The following is a 21121-nucleotide window of genomic DNA, read 5'->3' on the forward strand; positions in this document are numbered from 1 at the left end:
AAGAAAACAAGCAATCCAATTAAAAAACAAGCAAATGATGTGCACAGACATCTCTCAAAAGAAGGCATACAAATGGCCAACAGATACAAGAAAAAAAGGTTCAACATCACAAATCATCAGGAAAATGCAAATCCAAACCACAATGAGATATCATCTCACCCCAGCGGATGGTTATTAACAAAAAGACAAAAACTAACAAATGCTGGCAAGGATGCAGAGAAAAGAGAACTCTTCCATAGTGTTGGTGGGAATGCAAACTGGAAAACCACTAAGGAGAACAGTATGGAAGTTCCTGAAAAAACTACAAATAGAATTACCAGATGATCTAGCAATTCTGCTACTGGGAATCTATCCAAGGAAAGGAAATCATTATATGGAAGAGACATCTGCACCCTCATGTTTATTGCAGCACTATTCACAATAGCCAAGATATGGAATCAACCTAGGTGTCCAACAACAGATGAATTGATAAAGAAAATGTGATATATATACCCAACGGAATACCATTCAGCCATAAAAAAGAATGAAATCATGTCATTCACAGCAACATGGATGGAACTGGATGACATTATGCTAAGTGAAGTAAACCAGGCACAGAAAGTTAAACACCACATGTTCTCACTCATATGTGGAAGCTGAAAATAGTTGATCTCAAAGAAATAAAAAGTAGAACAGAGGATACTGGAGGCTGGGAAGGGTAGGAGGAAGGGGGTGATAGGCAAGGATTTGTTAAATGATACAAAATTATAGCTAGCTAGAAAGAATAAGTTCTAGTATTCTATACCACTGTAAAATGACTATAGTTAACAATAATTATAATTTCAAATAGCTCAAAAGAGGATAGTAAATGTTCCCAACACAAAGAAATGATAAATGTTTGAGATGATGGATATGCTAATTACCCACAGCTGACATATGCATTAAAACGTCACTATGTACCCTGTGAATATGTAAACTATTATGTCAATTTTAAAAATGTAAATTAAAAAAGAAAAATACCATATGTTCAAATACTACTTAACTTACACTCCCAACACTGAACACAATGATAAACGCATATATTGTTCATTAATATTTACTAGTTTCAATAGAAAGAAATATATCTACGGTTCAATAAAAGCCTAGACTTTAAAAATGGTAAATTAAGGGATATATATATTTTTTTTCAAATACTGAAGGAGCTTTTTAGAGATTTTTTATAAATAGCTATGTGGCTAAACCCGTTTTCAAAAGATTCGTAAATAATGTAGATTATACATAACTAATTTTACCGTAAGTATAACTGACATTTTGAATATGCAAATGATGACTCTGAATTGACAGTGATGCTAGGTGGTGTGTGCCCATTGCATGTGACTTTCAAGGTCAAGATACTTACAGATTAAAAGGAGCTTCCTGATATTTTGAGGACTAAGAAGGAAAGTTACTCAGTGACAGAAAGAGTTGCAAAGGCTTCTGAAGTTAGGAGCTGCCCAGAGCTCAGTTTCATCATAGCCCACAGTTTGGAGCTCTTAAAATAGGAATCCATTTTTAAGTGACATTCATCTCAGGAATATATGTGCTATAAAAAGCAAATTATACTAGGACTTGTAATGTAAAATATATGATTTCAAGGTGTATTAAAGGCACATCATGTTCCAAAATTGTGCTAGAGAAGGAAAATGTAAGGAGATACGGTCTTATTTAAAGACTATTTGATGGAGTGGGGGTTATTCTAGGCATTTGTGGGAATGTCAATTGATTTTAAAAACAGTAAGCCTTAAACATAAAGATTCACAAATCTTATAGAAAGCAACAGAGTTTCCTTGTCGGATAGAGATGTTTCAGAAATCCTAATTACAGCATGGTGGAGGCTGACTGCTATTTTCTGACATCTCTACAGGTCAGGAAAGCCACAAAACCTCTCTGTAAAATATTGACATACTTTTTTCAAAGCTTTCTCTAGGGAACTTTTTTCTAAAGACTTCTTGTAATAAGAGGCAATGTGATATACTAGAAGAAGCCAGGCTTATGTGTCTAAAGATCTAGTTGTGCAGCCTTGGAAAAGTCAAAATGTTTTTTAATCTGAGATTTCCTCTTCCGTAAACAGAAGTATCAAAATCTGACTTATCTGCTTTATGATATTTTACGCATCACACTTAATGGCTTCATCTCTGCCCATTATGAAATATTGAACTTCCTCAAATTTCCAACCTCATCTTTCTTATCTCCTCATCTCATAATTTCCTGGAGCAATTCCATTCATTCCTATGGTTCAAATATCACCTATTGATATGTTAATTTTAAGTTAATTACCTTAAGTACTGAATTGCTGAAAAAACTTACAAAAGACTCAAATCATTTATGGTTAGAAAACAGCTTTGTTAGAGGTGAAGTGTACATTACAGCAATAGCAGGAGAAGGGTATGTATTTAAAGGGATCCAGAGATCTCTGGAGCAGGCTCATGTGCCATCTCATCACTGTGTTGCACAAGATGCACATTGCCACCAGATCTTGAACCACCACCAACATATGTAGGAAGCCTCTTGGTACCAAGAAGACCAAAGTCTGCTACTTTTATGAGATGATCTTGTAGACGGTCCACCTATGTGACCAACCTGAATCACTGAAACCTCCTAGGCTCTGCTGAAACCAGGTGAAATTACTTTTATTATTTTATTAATATATTCCAATGATTATTTCTAGACAACGTTAGTAAGCTAGTACTTCCTGCTCCAAAACAGTTCATGGACTCATGGTTATAGAACATCATTTATCTTTAATAAATATACTTCTTCATAGCATTGGCCAATGTTCAATACCATGCCCCAGGAAGCTCTGGAGATAAACATACAGTCAATCCGTACTGCATGAGATTAGCTCATGCTAGACAATTGACAGCTGCCAAGTGTACATGTCTAGGTCTGACTTGGGTCCTGTATCTTTAATAGATTAACATCTCCACTTGAAGATCTCACAGGAAAACTAAAACTCAGCCAGGCAAAATAAATTTATCTCCCTAAAATGTTCTTCTCCTGTTTGTCTACCTAATAAAGGCATAACTTTTTTAGCCTAAAATCTGAATGTCATCCTGCATTCTGCCATTGTCTCACCCTCTATAATCCAATCAGTCAACAGATTTTGAGAAGATACTTTTTCAGAAGCCAATTCAATTTTCCTGATGACCGATTTATCAAAGTTATTTCTTTTGATTATTTACCATTAGCTGCCTTCTTATTTCTTATTAGGACACTTTCCAAACATATACAAAAGTTACAGTATAACAAACCTCCATATATTCATCACCAAATGTCAACGATTATCCTCATTTTAACAATCTTGTGTCATATATTTCTATTAATACATATTTTTTGGCTAAAGCATTTCAAAGCAAGTCCTAGATACAAGATTATTTCAAACAAAAATAATTCAGCATGTGTTTCTAATATATATACCTATTTTCCCTTTAACGTAATCATAATACCAGTAAGTAAACTGGTTTTAATGAAATGGAGAAGAATGTGGGGCAGAGAGAGGAATAAGATTATTACTTATCATGTGCTAAGCACTCAATGTTATTATTAATTTTTCAAATTCAAGAATGTATTTCACTCAAACATATTTCCCTAGAGCATATCTTCAAACTTATTTTTGTTAAGGCTAAATTCAGTAAACATTTTTTTCATAAAGTGTTATTATTCAAATAATGAACTCACTTTTCTACCTTTCTATTTCTTTATTCTCTTTGTTTTTCTTTATCAAAGATCTTCTCAACTTTATCTTCCAACCCTTCTATTTGAGAATTAATTTTTATTTTGGTTATACTATTTTTAGTTCAATAGCACTTTTCTTAATTTTTCTGATTTTTTCCTGTTTGTTTTTGCTTTGAAGATGCAATAAGAGATTAATTCAAAAATGAAATTTAAAATCAGATTTCAAAATATGCAAACACCTCAGGACAGCCAGCTTACTAACTTTTATCCATTTGGAATCACTATATCACAAATAATCCTCCAGTTTTATAGACGATGTCTTTTCCACTCACACCCTTCCTTGCCAGTCATATTTTAAAATCATAATATCTAATAAATAAAAATGATATAATTGGTAACCCTATCCAATTGCCCATTTGTCCAGTAATCTATCACCCTTAGCTTCTTGTTTTCTACTCAACAAGAGCACTCAGTTCACTTCATTCCAGTAATTTTTTAGAAGAAAGTTTCAGTTTGTATTTTTGTATGTCTTCTAGTCATTCAATAGCAAAGGTGAAATAAAGATAAAGTTGTCAGAAGTCACAAAGACAGTGATAACAATTATATCTAAAGACCGAACTTAAACTTGCTTTTTTGTTTTGGTCCAGTTATTTCCAGGTAGCTTTGCCATCTACCTATAATGTCTGTTGGTTGCATGTTTCCGTGTGTTATGCATCAATTGACACTGAAGTTGAAAACTATAAAAAAGTATACATTTAGAAATAGAAATCAACAGTATAAAAATAGAGGGAATAAAAAGCAATGAAAGCGGTTGAGATTATTCAGGAAAATCAAGTAGAATGAGAAGACCATGGACAGACAGAAGCCTGGAGACCCCAACATCAAAGAGCACACAAAGATGGGGGAGCCAGTGAGGAAGCGTGTTCCCCACTCACACCCAGTCTGCAAAAGCTCCATATTCTGTTTCTAAGTCCACGAGTCCTAATCTTCATCTGACATTAACATTATCTGGGCTGCTCTAGCCACCAAAAAAAGAAGAGAACATTTTTCTCATTTCCTATGTTGCATGCAAAATAAATTGTATCCCCAGCTTAGTTATGCCAACTCTTCAAGACACAAAATTAACAACCACATGTAACACAATCTTTTTGTTCTTGATATGACCTCCCTATCCAACCAGAATTATCAATATTTATTATTAACCCAAAACTTGCCTTACCAGCTATGATTTTTTAAAAACCTGTCATTCATTAGTTTGTTACCATATGTAAAGCAAAATTGGTCTTTTGACATCAATAATCAAAGAGCTACATCTCTTTCTTTTTGATTTTTTAAATTTAATTCTTAACATATATACCCACATATATATGCATAACTTTGCATAAATGGGAATACGTATGTGGCTTTTTGCGAATATGTGCATGTGGTATGTGGTATAAGGCCTAAAATTTAGGCCCAACATTATGTGAGGCATTGACATTTGGGGGAAATTAAGAGAGCCTCAAATGGCCTCACCACAAGTCCCCTCCTAACTCTGGTCCCACCGATAAAATGTACTAGCCAAACAACCCTCCTTATCGTGGAGCTCAGGAAGATACCCCTGCTTATTCCTGCCTGTCCTAGAGTTTCAGTTCCCTGCTAGCCTGCATAATTATTCAAATAAACCAATTCTATCTTCTCATAAAAATCAGTGCCGCCCCACCCTCTTGACACCACAAAGCCTTTTCCCACAGCCCCTGGTTCTTCACCCTGTTTCTTAGTACAGCGCCTGTGTAGCCCTGCATGGCAAAATGTTTTCTTCCCCTGGGCTATGAGTATAAATGACTAATAAACTTCTGTCCATTGCTGAGTGTTGTTGTGTTCGGCCCTCTTGATAACCATAGGGCAGGAATCCTTCTTTCTCAAATGAAGTGAGTAGAAGATGAGACAAATATTACAGCCTTTTTGAAAAGTATTTTTAAGGACATCCTGCCCATAGCACAGATACTACAGAGGGGTCTAAAACAAGCACGTTTTTCAATGATTTCCTTAATATCTGACTACTTTCAGCCAAGTTCCAGTGATGCTGATATCCTCATATCTTTCCTAAAGTGAGGCTCAAGTATCAATAAACAATGCTTTTACCCCAATTTATGCCCCGAACTCTAGTTGTTATCTGACTTCCCCCCACATTTTCTGGGTCCTCTACTATATTGGACTACAGACTACAAATCCAGTTAAAAGTCAAAAATAAAACCCAATGTCTGAATGACAATCCATGTTTACAAGGCATACTAAAAATTGAAAAAATGTCCATATTTATTATCTTAAACAATCCTTAAAACAACTTTAAATTTATGATTTCTCTTTATTTTACAACTAAGGAAATTGACATGTTACTCCATAAAAGTTAAAACTGAGATTCAAGGGCTAGTCATTTAAACATAAATACCAGTCTCTATCAACCATGCCACACTACCATTACCTGAATTTGGGATTGTAGAGCCATATTTTTTATACCCTGGCAGGCATTTTAGGATTGTCCAGATGAAAAGAGAGAATTAATTTCTGAAGTAAGTTACATCAGCAGACTCAACTAATGAAATAGGTTGATTTTCACCTTTTACACTATTTGCCCAAAAGTTCTCAACATGACTGCACAGTAGAATCACCTGAAGCTCTTTTTAAATCCTGATTCTCAGGCCACACTACAAACCTATTAAATCAGAAATTTTGAGATGCACCTTACTAACAGTAATGTTTAAAGTTCCTCAGGTGGTACCAATGGGCAACTAAGGTTGAGAGTCACTGTTGTAGGTGGTAAAAGCTTCAGGTCTTGGCCCTTTTTCCTCTCACATTCTTAGTTTCTGAAATCAAGAAGACTCTGGTTGGTTCAACTGAAAGGAGAACGAAGGGTCGGGCCCAGTGACTCACACCTGCAATCCCAGCACTTTGGGAGGCCAAGGTGGGCAGATTATGAGGTCAAGAGATCGAGACCATTCTGGTCAACATGGTGAAACCCCGTCTCTACTAAAAATACAAAAATTAGCTGGGCATGGAGGCGCGCACCTGTAATCCCAGCTACTCCGGAGCCTGAGGCAGGAGAATCACTTGAACCCAGAAGGTGGAGGTTGCAGTGAGCCGAGATCACACCAGTCTGGTGACAGAACGAAAGTCCATCTGTCACAGAAGGAGAGGGAGAGGGAGAAGCAGAAGCGGAAGTGGAAGCAGAAGCGGAAGAAGAAGAAGGAGAAGGAGAGGAAGAAGAAGAAAAAAGAAGAAGAAGAGAGAGAAAGAAAGAGGAAAGAAAGAAAGAAAAGAAAGAAAGAAAGAAAGAAAAAGAAAGAAAGAAAGAAAGAAAGAAAGAAAGAAGGAAGGAAGGAAGGAAGGAAGGAAGGAAGGAAGGAAGGAAGGAAGGAAGGAAGGAAGGGGAATGAGTCCAGGACTGCTCAAGCATGGGCAGATGTTCCTGCCTGGCTTCAACAGGCAAATGCACATATGACCTTTCACAGGGCTCTTCTTTTCCATTCCTACAAACATCCCACCCAGAGGAGAATGACTGTCAAAAATCATTCTACAGTGACAGAGTTCATTCTCAGGGGATTAACAAAGCAGCCAGACCTCCAGCTCTTTCACTTCCTCCTCTTCCTCGATATCCATATGGTCACCACGGTGGGGAACCTGGGCATGATCACTCTAATTTGTCTGAACTCTCAGCTTCACACTCCCATGTACTAACCTCCATTACTGCTACTCCTCCATTACTAACCCTAAGATGCTGGTGAACTTTGTGTCAAAGAAAAACATTATCTTTCATGCAGGGTACACATCATAGTTCTACTTTTTCCTGGTTTTTGTCATTGCTGTTACATGCTGATGGTGAAGGCCTGTGACTACTATGTTGCCATCTGCTGCCCTTTGCTTTGCAAGATCATCATTTCTCATGCTACCTGCTCCCTGCTGGTGGCTGTGGTCTACACCATGGGATTCATTGTCTCCACAATAGAGACTGGCCTCATATTAAAACTGCCCTATTGTGAACTCCTCACCAGTCACAACTTCTGTGACATCCTCCCTCTCATGAAGCTCTCCTGATCTAGTACCTATGATGTTGAGATGGCAGTCTTCTTTTTTGCTAGATTCAACCTCAGAATCATGATCTTAACAGTTCTTGTTTCTTACACCTTCATTCTCTCCAGCATCCTCCACATCAGCTCCACTGAGGGCAAGTCCAAAGTCTTCAGCACCTGCAGCTTCCACCTTGCAGCTATGGAGATGTTCCATGGATAGACTGCATTCATGTACTTAAAACCCTCCACAACCAGTTCCCTGGCCCAGGAGAATGTGGCCTCTGTGTTCTATACCACGGTAATCTCCATGCTGAATCCCCTAATCTACAGCCTGAGAAACAAGGAGGTAAAAGCTGCCATGCAGAAAACACTAAGGAGTAAGTTTTGTTGCAGATGTAATTATTTATCTTGAGTTGCCAATCAACCCAATATGATGTCAATATAGGAAAGAAGCTCTCTGGAGATTTACAAAACCATAAATGGCTTTCCTTCTAATTTTCTAGTGGTCATACTTCTAGCAGTCTTCTCAGATGCATTCCAGCTGTTCCTAAGAGTGCCCTCCAACATTGTCCCACCTGTGTCTCCAGGTGAGAATCGTTCTCATCTTAGAACCCATGTGAGTGTACACAGCCCTCATCTCCCACTGCTTCCTGTAAATTGCGGTAGAAGGAGACTTTCACGAGAAGTGCCGAAGAATTCTTCCCTTCCTATATTCAGAAAGCATACTCCTGGGAGTCCAGAAGCAAATTACTTTTTCTCAGTCCTCTCTCTTCCCTGGTTCTGACCAAATGTTCCTTAGATATACTGACCCCAGCCACCCACCCCAGTCCTTCACAATAATGAATCCTTCCTCTTCCTTCTTTCCGTTCCGTATTTCCCTATCTCCTATCGTCAGTTATCTCATTTCCACTCAGTATCTTCTAGTATCTCTGTATCTCAGTATCTTTAGTATCTCATTTCCACTCAGTATCTTCAAAAACTTCCTTGAGTGATGTTAAATAAAATTTTATCCCCATATGGAAAAATGTAAATAAGATCATTGATTCTTGAATATCAAGCTAGATCACTTATTAAAATGTCTGTTTGACTTTAATCTGAAACTCTTTAGTCAAATGTCCTGTGATCCTGTGATAGTTCAACTGATAAAGGGCAAGACATTTTACAACTTTATAAGGTAACAGTTTTGCATAAATTGGTAAGTCATTCTAATTTGTATAGCTCAATAGAAGAGTTAACTCTAAAAGGAGTATGGTTGTACTGCTCTGTGAGACGTTAACCATTCACATATCTAACAAGTAATCTTATTTCAGCATGATTTTTCTAACTACGTGCAAGTATGTGTTTGATTTTGTAGACACATATATAAAATCTTGTAGGTATGTCCCCATATCTTAAATGCTCTTAGAACTAGCTTCTTTGTCTTCCTGGTGGCTGCCTCATTAATAAATGAAATGTAATTTTGACATATTCTAATAATGAATAAATATTTAAGAGCTGAGCTTTTTAAAATTCATAGTAATAATATGAATGGTTAACATGTATTGGATGCTTAATTCAAGCCAGATGTTACTGTTTATATGCTTTATCTCATTTAATTCTTAATGAAATAGATTCTGTTATTAACTAATTTTACAAACGAGGAAACTAAAATTTACAGAGATTGGTAATTTTCTGACATTTACAGAAGTGATATCCCCAGGAAGCAATCCAAATTGTCTTACTCTAGTTACCAAATTCTTAGTCAATTGGTAATCCGTTTCCTCTAAGCTTGTTGGTTTTGCCATAAACATGTACTTCAAATTTCAATAGCTCCTTAAAAATAACTTCAGATATTTTCCTTCCACTGTCTGCCCACAACTTCCTTACTTTAGAGATAGTTTCTTCCGTATAATCAGGGCAGGAATACACTTCACTGCAAAATCTTGTGTCTTGCATAAATAATTGTCTTCCTGCCCTTGAGGATGTATTTCTACATACTGCTGCCTACCCTATCACCCTGACCCACTAAGTCCAAAACCTACAGGTTGACACCAGTGTGGCCCACATTTAAAGCAAGAGTTGACCCTTGTACTGTACTATATATTTTAAAATAAATTAATGTCATATTTTAATCAATCTTCACAATCCTGGAAGAGTGTATTATTTTTCTATTTTACGTAAAAGGAAACTGGGGCATATGTAACTTCTTTAACTCAAGTAGAGATCTTTTGCCTTTAAATTTCAAAGTTCATCATCTTTTCAATATTCTACCTGGCCAAGCCTCTCCTAACTTTTCCAGAAGACTTATGGGTATAAAAGAAAATTCTAACAATGATATTGAAACACTTTGGAAAAAGATTGGGGTCACAGAAATAAAGTTTGTACTAAATGCAAGGCAGTTTGGAGGAATTAATCAGGGCCCAGAGCTAAACATCCCTGGGACAAAGAGTTCCATGAAGAGAAGCAATCCTAGTTGAGTCTTGTGTCTCCAGTTTCACCCCCAAAAAACAAAATGAAGGCCTTCGATGCATTTTTTAAAAACTCAAACCAAATTCCACACCCATTCCAATTAAATGTGTGGCCTGGCCCCAAAGCACTCCCCTTACCCACCACCTCCCACACTTCAGTAATGAGAGGACAGCATAAAACCACAGGGCTCCACTTATTCAGGGCCAGCACAGGGAGAGCATCCTGGCACCAGTCCCCGGTGAAGCCAGCATCTGCATCCTCATCCAGCGACCTACTGAAGAGCAAACCTCCCTATCATTATCAGTGTTCTGGCCCACAGCCTGGCAACATACTGTAGTCCCTTCTTATCCCCATGGCTTTGCTTTCAGTTACCCACGGTCAACCATGATCAGAAAATAGCTGAGTCCAGCACAGTAAGATAATTTGAGACAGAGAGACATTCACATGGCTTTTATTAAAGCATATTGTTATAATTGTTCTATTCTATTAGTTGTTATTATTGTTAGTCTCTTGCTGTGCCTTATTTACAAATTAAACTTTATTATACGTATGTATGTATAGAAAAAAACTATTCATATTTTCAGGCATGAAGTCTGGGAAGGTATCCCCTGCTGATAAGGGAGGACTGCTGTATTTGGAGAATTGTCTTGTGCTCTTAACACTGATCTTCCCGAGACTGGAATTGCAAACATCCTCTCCCCAGAGCTAGCTGCCTGAAGCTGTTACATCCTCATTCTGCCTATTCTGGGCTTGCAACCCACTGGCTCTGCACACCGCACACTCAGCAATATCACGTTCCTTACACATGCAATTGCAGAGCACACACTCTCAGGTGCCCTGCTGCCTCACCACACAGGCGCCACCTCCAGGGGCTGAGCCAGGAGTGGCCCCTGGATCTGACAGTCATGTTCATAGCAGCAGGCTTCCCCTTGTTGCTGATGCCCTGATGTCCCTAGTGGTCCACTTTTGAATTACCACCCATGGTTCAAAAAATCTGTGTCTGAAGCGTGTATTTTGGAGACCAAAAAAGAAGGGACCAAACTGTGAGAAAGTTAACATAAATTATTATTGTCTCCATAATATTCAATGAAAGACCTAGAAATAAGCTATTTTATCTTCAGGTTTGTTTTTTATTACCTTGAAAAATAACATTTTAAATCATATGGATCTTGGAATTTGGGCCACAATAATCCTTTCAGGGCTCAGAGCTTCAAAAGTTCTTAAGCGAGGCATTATTCTCTCGAGTGGCTTTCTGTTCCCTACCTCCAAAGCTCTAATTACATATGACTGGTGCCCAACACTGCCTGGCACACAGTATGTGCTGGATAAATATGGCTTCTGTTTCTGCTCTACTTTCCTTTCCATCTCCTCATAAACCCCATCCAAACCATTATTACACGTATAATTTGGATATCTCAACTACATCCACTACAAAATCTTACTACAGAGAAAGTGGCGGAGCGCAGATGATTCTCAGAGCAGTGAAACTACTCTGTATGATACACTAATGGTGGATACATGTCATCATACGTTTGTCCAAACCCACAGAATGTACTATAGGCAGTGAGCCCTGTTGTAAATTACAGATGCTGGTGGTAATGTGGTGTCAGTGCAGCTTCATCAATTTCGTGACAAATGTGCCACTCTGCTGGGGAATGATGATAGTGGGGGAGGCTGTGCATGTGTTGGTGTAGGGGGTATGTGGGAACTCTCTGTACTTCCCTCTCAATTTAGCTGTGACCTAAAACTGCTCTGAAAAAGAAGAAACTCTTAAAAAAGAGAGAGAGAGAATGTGAAACAACAGCGAGCTGGGAGACCTGGCCCTCTTTTTTCTTGTGATGTGATTTGCATACTAAATTATCCATGGAGGGAGCCCCAATCTCATGTCATCTGTTTTTTCACCACAAAATGAAGAATGCTTCAGCTCCTGTAGTTTCTCCTTGTGGGAAATGATAATGGGAAACCAATCCCAAAGGCTTTCTTCCTGTTCCTTCTCCTTTCCTTCAAGACCACCTCCAGCCTGCATCTAGGCTCAAAATCCAGGCCATAAATCCTCTAAAAGATGTCACCTATCCCAGGTTAGATATCAACATCAAAACTATAAGAGCCTGATGCCAAAATGCAGGTTAGTTGATGCCACCCACAACTGGCCTGTCTGGTTCAGTAGCTGTGTGGAAGGAGAACTCCCAGAGCAGAATCCAGAGTCAGTGCATTTGACTGGCCTGGGGCGGATGGCAGAGTGCTATTCCATTCCTTCCATGGCTCAGCAGGGCCCCGCCAGAAAACCTGGGCACAGGAAGTGGCAGACAGTGCCTGCCAGATGCAAAAGTTTCTAAAGAAGTGAAGCGTGGTCTCCAGAAAATTCCTTATCGGTTGTGTTGCAGCTCTCATTCTCCATTCCTGCAGAGCACTGATGGAAAAGAGTGTTCCTGTTCCGCAGCTTCCTATCAAGAGTTCTTTCCCAGTAACTTCAGCAACAGGCAGGTTGCCTTCATGGTCATCCCAGGTGGGAACTTCCCAGTGACCACAAACATGATGAGACTGGTCAAGACAAGATAAGTTCTGGTCTTCCACATTAGATCAGCAGTCTCAAGATTCTCATGCCATTAGATAGACAGCAACAGAACATAACATTCTCTGCTTCATTTGAGTTTCTTTTATTCATCTTGTAATCTTTCTTCAAATGCTCAATGATCCCTAAATGTTTTCTCAAAACTAAGAATATCCTTAGTTTTCTCTAATTTCTCCTTCTGGGAAATGACTATAGACATTGATAGCCACTCAGTAGGCTTGGGTCATGCATGGAAACTGGAGGATGTCACTCATCGTGGTTCATGTGGGCTCTTTTTTGGAGGAACACCAATTTCAGCATCTCTAGGTCTTTCCTTATAGGCTGGTAAGTCGCCCCAGAAAGGAGACCACAGTCTCCTAATTTGTGGAGTAGAGATAAAGTGGCCTTAATAATGATGCCAGCCATATTAACAGAGTTCTGTGATTAACTCCAAGAGTTTCACAAAATCCCTGTCTTTTGAGCTCAGTCCTCTTACCCTCAACTGTGCCTTGTATCCAGAGTCCAGGGGCCCTCTGATTCAAACTCCCTAAAGAGTAAATTTTAAGACCTCTGCCAGGCTTGGGAAGGGCAGAAAAATTGCATAACTCTTTCTATGAGAAGGGAGGAAAAAGAAAAAAAAAAAACATGTGATAATATTTCCACAACTTTTCTGGAATGTTAGCTGTAAGTAGCAAGTTACCGAAAGTCTCTAAGCATCAGTTGCTCTGTCTGTTAAATGGGAAAAGAGAACTTACCTGTCACTGGTGTGCAACTCAAGAAGTGGCTCCCTTTTATGTTCTTACCTATTATATAGTACTTCAAAAATAAATTTTACTAAATTGAATTTCAAATATAAAACTTCATATTTCCTTTAGAAAGGAAGGAAATCAACTGAAAAGAAGTGTCTGACACTAAGAAAAGTGCTTTCCATAAATTACATACATTCATGTAACAGCCATATGAGACTGGCATTATTCCTATTTTACAAGGACCTAAACTGAGTTTAATATAGTAAAATAATTAGCTCCAATACATCTGGTTAGTAAAAGGACAGAGCTACAAACTCACGCCTATTATATCTGAGAAAAGTATGCTATTATCAGTATACCAGGCTGAAATATAACCAAACTTATAACAGATTAAAAATTGTAACTGATTAGTAGGTTGTGGTTATAATAAGGTGGGATCCAGGCAATAATTAGTTCTCTTGTTCTCAGATAAATTAAGATGATACAGCAATATCATTCAGTGCAAAAATATAGGCTTTAAGGCCAGTTCAAGCTGCTTCAAACTCTAACTCCCTCATTTACTGTGAGAACAATGATGAACCCTGCTAGGTAGTAGGATTTCTTATGCAAAGTCAAAGGCATTGGCAGTGTCAGTGTCCCAAGGGAGACATAGACTCTCAAACAAAAGCCAACACTGAGAAAGATAGCCCTACATAGATTGAGGAGGGAAAAGCGAGCCTCCCTGTGTACCTGGACTTTGAGACAGACATATTCAAGTGAGACTTTAAATATTGATTCCACATGATGGAAGCAGCCACCATAGAACACATGACCTAGCCTCAACCACTTGGGTGCTTCCACTCAAGACCATGTCTCTGAAGAAATGTAGAGTTCATAATGGAGAAGGCAGAGGCAACATGTTCCAGCAACAGCTCTAGAATGTGGTGAGATTTGGGGGTGGGGCTGCTGCCAGCAGTGCTCAGCTGCCTGTGGAGGTGGTGTTGATAGTGCCCGTCAGCATCCTGACAGTTTCTGCGGTGTGACTTGGCTGTGTTTCCAGCTGTCTGCCTTCTCCTGAATCCTGCCTGTTCTCAAACCTAGCTCTTTCCAATAGCCCATTTCCTTCCAATAAACTCCCATCTTGTGCGACTTAACCAGCATCATATACAGTTGTTTGCACCTAAGAACCCTGACTGGTTACAGTGGAAGCTGGCCTGGCACAGGGCCGAGGAAGGGGTGGGAGGATGCCAGTGTCCAGGCTGTGCAGCAGCTCTCTCATGCCCCAGGGGTTTCCCTTAAACCCCATATGTCATCGCCTTAGCGATGGGGTGACAGATCGTCCTTTTGCTTCCCACACACAAAAAACAACTGTGCTCTGTTTGGATGTATTTAAACCTTCCAGGATGCTTTTGATAGAGTTTGAGGAAAAAAATGGATTAAAAGATCAAATTCTAAAGACGGCCATTCTTCATCTGCTCACACCTAAAATTCTTTGTGGGATTCTTAAGCTCTTTATCATTGTAAGATATGCACACATACACTCCTGCACTCTAGAGTGTATGTAATGCAGGAATACAATGTAGGAACAAAAAAGGTAAAATGCAGGAATTTCAAGTGTCCAAATCAATGTCTATCCAGCTCAAGATACAGAATATTTCCAACACATCAGAAGATTCCTTCATCCCCTCCCCAGTCTTTTCTATCTTCTATCACATACAGTTACTTTTCCCTGTCCTTGAACTTTAAATAAATGGAGCCATTTAATACATAGTTTTTTATGCCTGGCTCCTTATGTCCGTGAGCATCATCCATGTTAGGTGATGCAGTAGATCATTCCTTCTTATTGCTGCACCTACACTAAGTGTAAATATGTGATTTATTTATCCATCTGCTGTTGACAACAATGGGTATTTCTTAAAAGAGTAAGTCCTTATCGAAGCATAAGGAAAAAGAGCTAATGCATGTTTGGTTTAATACCTACATAATGGATTAATAGCTGCAGCAAACCACCCGGACACACATTTACCATGTAAAAAACCTGTACATCCTGTACACGTTCCCCCAAACTCAAAAATAAAATAAAATAAAAAGAATAAGTCAAACTTTGATGCTTTCATGATGATAGAAATGTTCAACTGATATATATCAGTTGAACATTTTCTGGACAGTTTTGTAAAATAATAGCCATCAGTTAATCCACTAAATTTGTTATTGCTTATTAAATCTAATGACGTAGTTATTAATTTAATGTTTAATTAAAATGAAAGTAGTTGGCATTTAGATTTTAAAAGGTCTATGTTATGACAAAGATATATTTTTCATTGGCTATGTTTTACAGGTTAATGGCTATTGAGGTGCCTTGTGTAATCAATACAGGGAGTAGTTTATTGTCCATTTTATAAAATTGGAGATCTGATTTTAATTATAAAATAATTAGTGCTTATTGTATATGATATATCTTTTTACTTTTATGACAGATCATTGATATATTTTTATTTGACACTAAATTTCCCCTCAGACACCATGTCTCATTATAGCATTGTTACTATAGAAATACACAGTCAGGTTTATGTTATGCTGGGAACATACTGCTATGAGTCCTGAATGATGAGTGGAAGCTGACCAGCAGAGGAGAGGGCAGACCTTTCCAGACAGAGGAATAACCAGAGTCCCAAACCCTACATATTTGGGGAAAAGGAAGTGATATTAGGAGATGAATCACTGAGTGTATAAAGAGGTCGATAGAATATTTGGGGGAGAGGAATGGTAACGGGGACAATCAGTCCCCATGCAGCACTCTGAGGGTAGAACTAATGGAGAAATAAGATACAGCAGTTGGAAGGAGATCAAAAGAGGAGATTTAATGTGGATAAAAGTTGATTGGAAGGCAGGCTGGATCTGCAGCTAATAGAATTCTCTAATGCCTTCTAATGCCACAGAGTAATTTTTACAAACCCAGCTATGATCACTTGCCTACAAATTGGGCAAGAGCACATCACATGCTCAGTTTGGTCTCCCAGCCCAGCAGTCGAGCATAACAACCCCTTTAGAAAGAGTGAGGAAGTAAATGTGAGCAAGAAAGAATTATTTTCATTCTATGTTCCCCTAGGGCATGCAAAGACAGGTTTCCAGTCAAAGAGGAATGGAATCAACTGCTTTAAACCAAAGATCAGCCCCTTCGAAGGATTTATTTGCACAAAGTCATATTTCCTCTATGGACTAACATAGAAACATGAATCTCACGTACATGCATAGCCACAAGAAAAAACTTGTTCCCAACATTCTAGAAATATAACTCAAATCTCCTTGTGTTTGAGTGCAAAATATTTAATTTTTTAAAACCCCAAAGAAGTAAATAGAAAGTTTAAAAACATAGCTTCCCCTCAATCCATCTATTTTCCTGTACTAGTCAGTGATATGAACTGCGATCTGGGAGCTCAGGATATTTGGGTATAATTTTTCTAGATAGTTTAACAAAATGTTTATCAAATCAAAAACACTTCAGAGACATCCTACCCTATTCGGGATGTCTCTGGGAGCTGTATCACAAGACTTCTTGCCCTGTAGATAACTTTGAGAAAGAGAAACACTCCTCTGAAGCAATTCACCAGCACTTCCAACTTAGGATGAGATTCCTGAATTCAGATCATGAACAAGAAACTCTACTCCACCATTCTTTCCTTAAGCAAGCAGAGAAGAGAGATGTGTAACTGTTGATCATAATCTTCATCTTTCCTTTGAGGCTCTATCCTACAGCCTGGTAAAGTAGGTGAATATACCCACACTGGCCAGACAAGAGCTTGGAAATGGATCTTTTGGTTCCACAGCTCAGCTTTCTGGTGCAGAATCTACAGAACAAAATAAATCCATATGGTTTACAGTGTTGTCAGTGGGATGTAGGAAAATCACAGGGTTAGTACAGGGCTAGTAAAGGAGGCACCATTACAACGTGTAGGCTGAAGTGGACAAGGAGAGAGCTGTGTGGGAGGGCCACTTGGCATGAATGTGACTCCTGGTGGATGGATGCGGTCCATAGCACTCCCACAGGAAGAGGACGGAGGAATAAATATCCTGCCTTGCTCTTTTCTTTCCTTGCATTGTTCACTAAGACAAAGAGCAAGAAAGTCTGTTAATGCAGTTCAGATCAGCCAGACTCCCAGGAGACATGCAGGATGGATAAGTGCAGAGACTGCATTTGAATGTCAGACAGAGGGCAATCAGCATAGTCAGAAACACAACCCTACAAATGAGGCCCAAATGGATAGGACAAGTAAAACGATAAAATGTAGGCCACCCAACTATCTCAGGCATATGGAACAGGAGGCCGGGAGCAGCATGAAGACATCCAAGTCCTCCAGGGGAGTGGGATTTGTTGAAAACTGCTAGTTTTCATCAGAAATGGAACAGGGCCAGGGTAAGTGGGACAGAGTCAGTGGTTGTAGCTCTAAATGTCTGGGAAGAGCAAAGACGGAGGAAGCAAGGATATCACTAACAGCAAAACGGGCCTCTTTTCCATGCTAAGGAGAAATAATTGATTCCAATGGGCAAAACCAAACCCTTACCCAACAAATAGAAACTAAAAATATAGATAAGTATACCAAACAAAGGAAAAACTCAAGGGACAAAAAATTCAAATGAAATGCCGTTTGGATTTGGGGAGGTGGGTTTCGCTAACATCACAGCAACAACCTAAAAACATCTGTCAGTTGGGAGCTGTACCACATCCTTTCAGTGTTCCCCCTATGTTCCCTCATCAGATTTTTTTTTTTTTTTGACATGGAGTCTCACTCTCTCACCCAGGCTGGAATGCAGTGGTGCAATCTCAGCTCACTGCAACCTTCGCCTCCAAGGTTCAAGCAATTCTCCTGCCTCAGCCTCCCCAGTAGCTGAGATTACAGGCATACGCTACCATGCTCGGCTAACTTTTGTTGTATTTTTTAGTAGAGACAGGGTTTCGCCTTGTTGGCCAGGCTGGTCTTGAACTCCTGACCTCAAGTGATTCGCCCACCTCACCCTCCCAAAGTGCTGAGATTACAGGCATGGGCCACTGTGTCTGGCCTCTTATCACATTTTTATGCACAACAGCTTCAAGTAAGTTTTCACAAAATTCAAACAACTGTTCCTGCTTCTCTTTTCCAGAGAGCTTGCCTCAGGGTGCTAAAGTGTGGTTTACCTACACAGGAGACGCAAAACTACTTGGAAATTTGCACTTCATTGGAGGCAACCCAGAAGGAATGACCGATTAGTGTGAAGGCATAAATATTCTAGCCCCACTACCACTGACAAGGACAACTCCAGCATGTGAGCTGAACTGAATTTAGAGCTTCTAAATCATACATAACTGGTAGATATGTATTCTTTCATATCTATGGTATATTTCTTATAATTCAGACTTTGAGCAGGAGCAAAGCCTAAAAACCCTTTAAGAGCCCAGAAAAGCAGGATGCCACCTACAAAAATAGAAAGAGGTAAGTGAAAAGTGAGAGCAAGTTCCCAGCACCCTAAAGAAAAATCTAGCTTGATTGACTGATTGCAGAATCCCTTTCCAACTCACTGGCTATGTTCCCCTCCTTTCCGTACATGATCAAGTGGGATCCCCAGTTCCTTCACCAAAAGGAAAGAGATTTTGAATTAGGAATAAACCCTTTGGACAGTGTTTATATTACAATGTGTCATTTCTCTATATATAGTTCTCCCAGCAAAGATGAGCTCAATTTTTCCTTTTTTTCTTTTTTCTTTTTTTTTTTTTTTTTTTTTTTGAGAGGAGTCTTGCTCTGTCACCCAGGCTGGAGCGCAGTGGCGTGATCTCCGCTCATTGCAAGCTCCGCCTCCCGGGTTCCCGCCATTCTCCTGCCTCAGCCTCCCGAGTAGCTGGGACTACAGGCGCCCGCCACCTCGCCTGGCTAATTTTTTGTATTTTTTAGTAGAGACGGGGTTTCACCGTATTAGCCAGGATGGCCTCGATCTCCTGACCTCGTGATCCGCCCGTCTCGGCCTCCCAAAGTGCTGGGATTACAGGCGTGAGTCAATTTTTCTAAATAAAAAGTTTGGCAGTCCCTATGAAATCCAAACTTAAAGTGCTCTTTCAGGTTTTGCTACAGAGAGATACCTGTTTTCTGAGAACCCTAATCGACTGCTAGATAAAGATTATGAAGATGAGAACTGACCAAAAAAAAAAAAAAAATTTAAGTAGAAAAAAAAATTTAAATGGAATCTCCACTTTTTATAAAGTGCTGCCCTAATGAGGCTAATTTCTGACTGTGTGCACTACACTTCCCACTTATACCTGAGTACCTTTAGGAAATAATCCTCATTCAGAGATAAAGAAGACAGAGGGGTAGATGTAGAATGAACTCTCAAGAACAGAGAGCAACCACTGTGGAAGGTATGGGCCATTCACCTATATTTTGAGATGCTATCTATTCTCTTTGAATGTGTTTAAATTCATGGGTTCAGGAAATCAAACATGGCCTTGTAAAAAAATAATTTTCTCAACCTCCTAGACTCTTCATTCTTTCACCAACTAAATAGTTATTAAGCATCCATGGCCAGTCACTCTTCCAAGCAGTGTTTAGGTAACCATGCCCTCAATTAATTTATATTCTTCATCTATGTATCTATACTTTCACCAATACCACATTGTCTTCAATAATATAGCTTCGTCGTAAGTGTTGAAATCAAGTGGTATCAGTCTTCTGACTTTATTCTTCTTCTTCAGAATTGTGTTGGCTACTCCGACTTTTCTCCCTTTCCATATAACTTTCTCAATCAGCTTGCTGATATAAATAAAATAACTTGCTGGGATTTTGATTGTGATTGCATTGAATATATAAATCAGTTGGAAGGAACTTAAATCTTAGCAATGTTGTGTCTTTCTATTCATGAACATGGAATGGCTCTTAATTTATGTAGATCTTTCATTTGTTTCATCAGAGTTGCATAGTTTTCCTCATATAGATTTTGTACATATTTTGTTGTTTATTCCTAAACACTTCGAGTGTTAATGTGAATGGTTTTGTGTTTTTAATTTCAAATTCCACTTCTCCATTTGCTGGCATACATGAAAGCAATTAACTTTTTATATTTTTTTCTATTTTTACATTAACCTTGTCTTCTGAAACTCGTTATAATTGCTTATCGGTTCCATGGGAATTTTTATGTTCATTCTTTGCGATTTTCAACACAGATATTTATGTCAACTGCAAACAAAGTTTTATTTCTTCCTTCCTAATCTGTATACCATTTACATCATTTTCTTTTACTAATGCATTAGGCAGGACTTCCAATACCATGTTACATGGGAGTGGTGAGAAGCAGCATCCTGTCTTTGTTCTGATTGTAGGAGGAAAGCACCTAGTTTCTCACCAACACATATGATGCTATCAGTAGGTTTTTTTGTAGAGGTTCTTTATCAGATACAAAAATTCCCCTTTATTTGTAGTTTTTCAGGAAGTTCTTTCGTGAATGGGTGTGGGATTTTGTCAAGTGCTTTTTGTGCATCTATTGATAAGATCCTGTCTTTCTTTTCTTCTTTAAACTTCTCTGGTCTTAATGAAGCATTTTATATTGGTTCTATCTTTTTCTCCTTTGTTAGCAGATCAATTATATTTTTAAAAAAAATTAGTGGGTACTCTAAAGTTTGCAGTGTGCAT

General features: G+C 38.8%; 1 pseudogene; it reads left to right on the forward strand.

Annotated features, from left to right (window-relative positions):
- Positions 1–7218: 7218 nt before the first annotated feature.
- On the forward strand, positions 7219–18715 carry LOC111540351 (annotated as a pseudogene).
- The last annotated feature ends 2406 nt before the right edge of the window (positions 18716–21121 follow it).

The sequence above is a fragment of the Piliocolobus tephrosceles genome, chromosome 13 (genome assembly GCF_002776525.5).
Source record: "Piliocolobus tephrosceles isolate RC106 chromosome 13, ASM277652v3, whole genome shotgun sequence".
In the NCBI taxonomy this organism is placed as follows: domain Eukaryota; kingdom Metazoa; phylum Chordata; class Mammalia; order Primates; family Cercopithecidae; genus Piliocolobus; species Piliocolobus tephrosceles.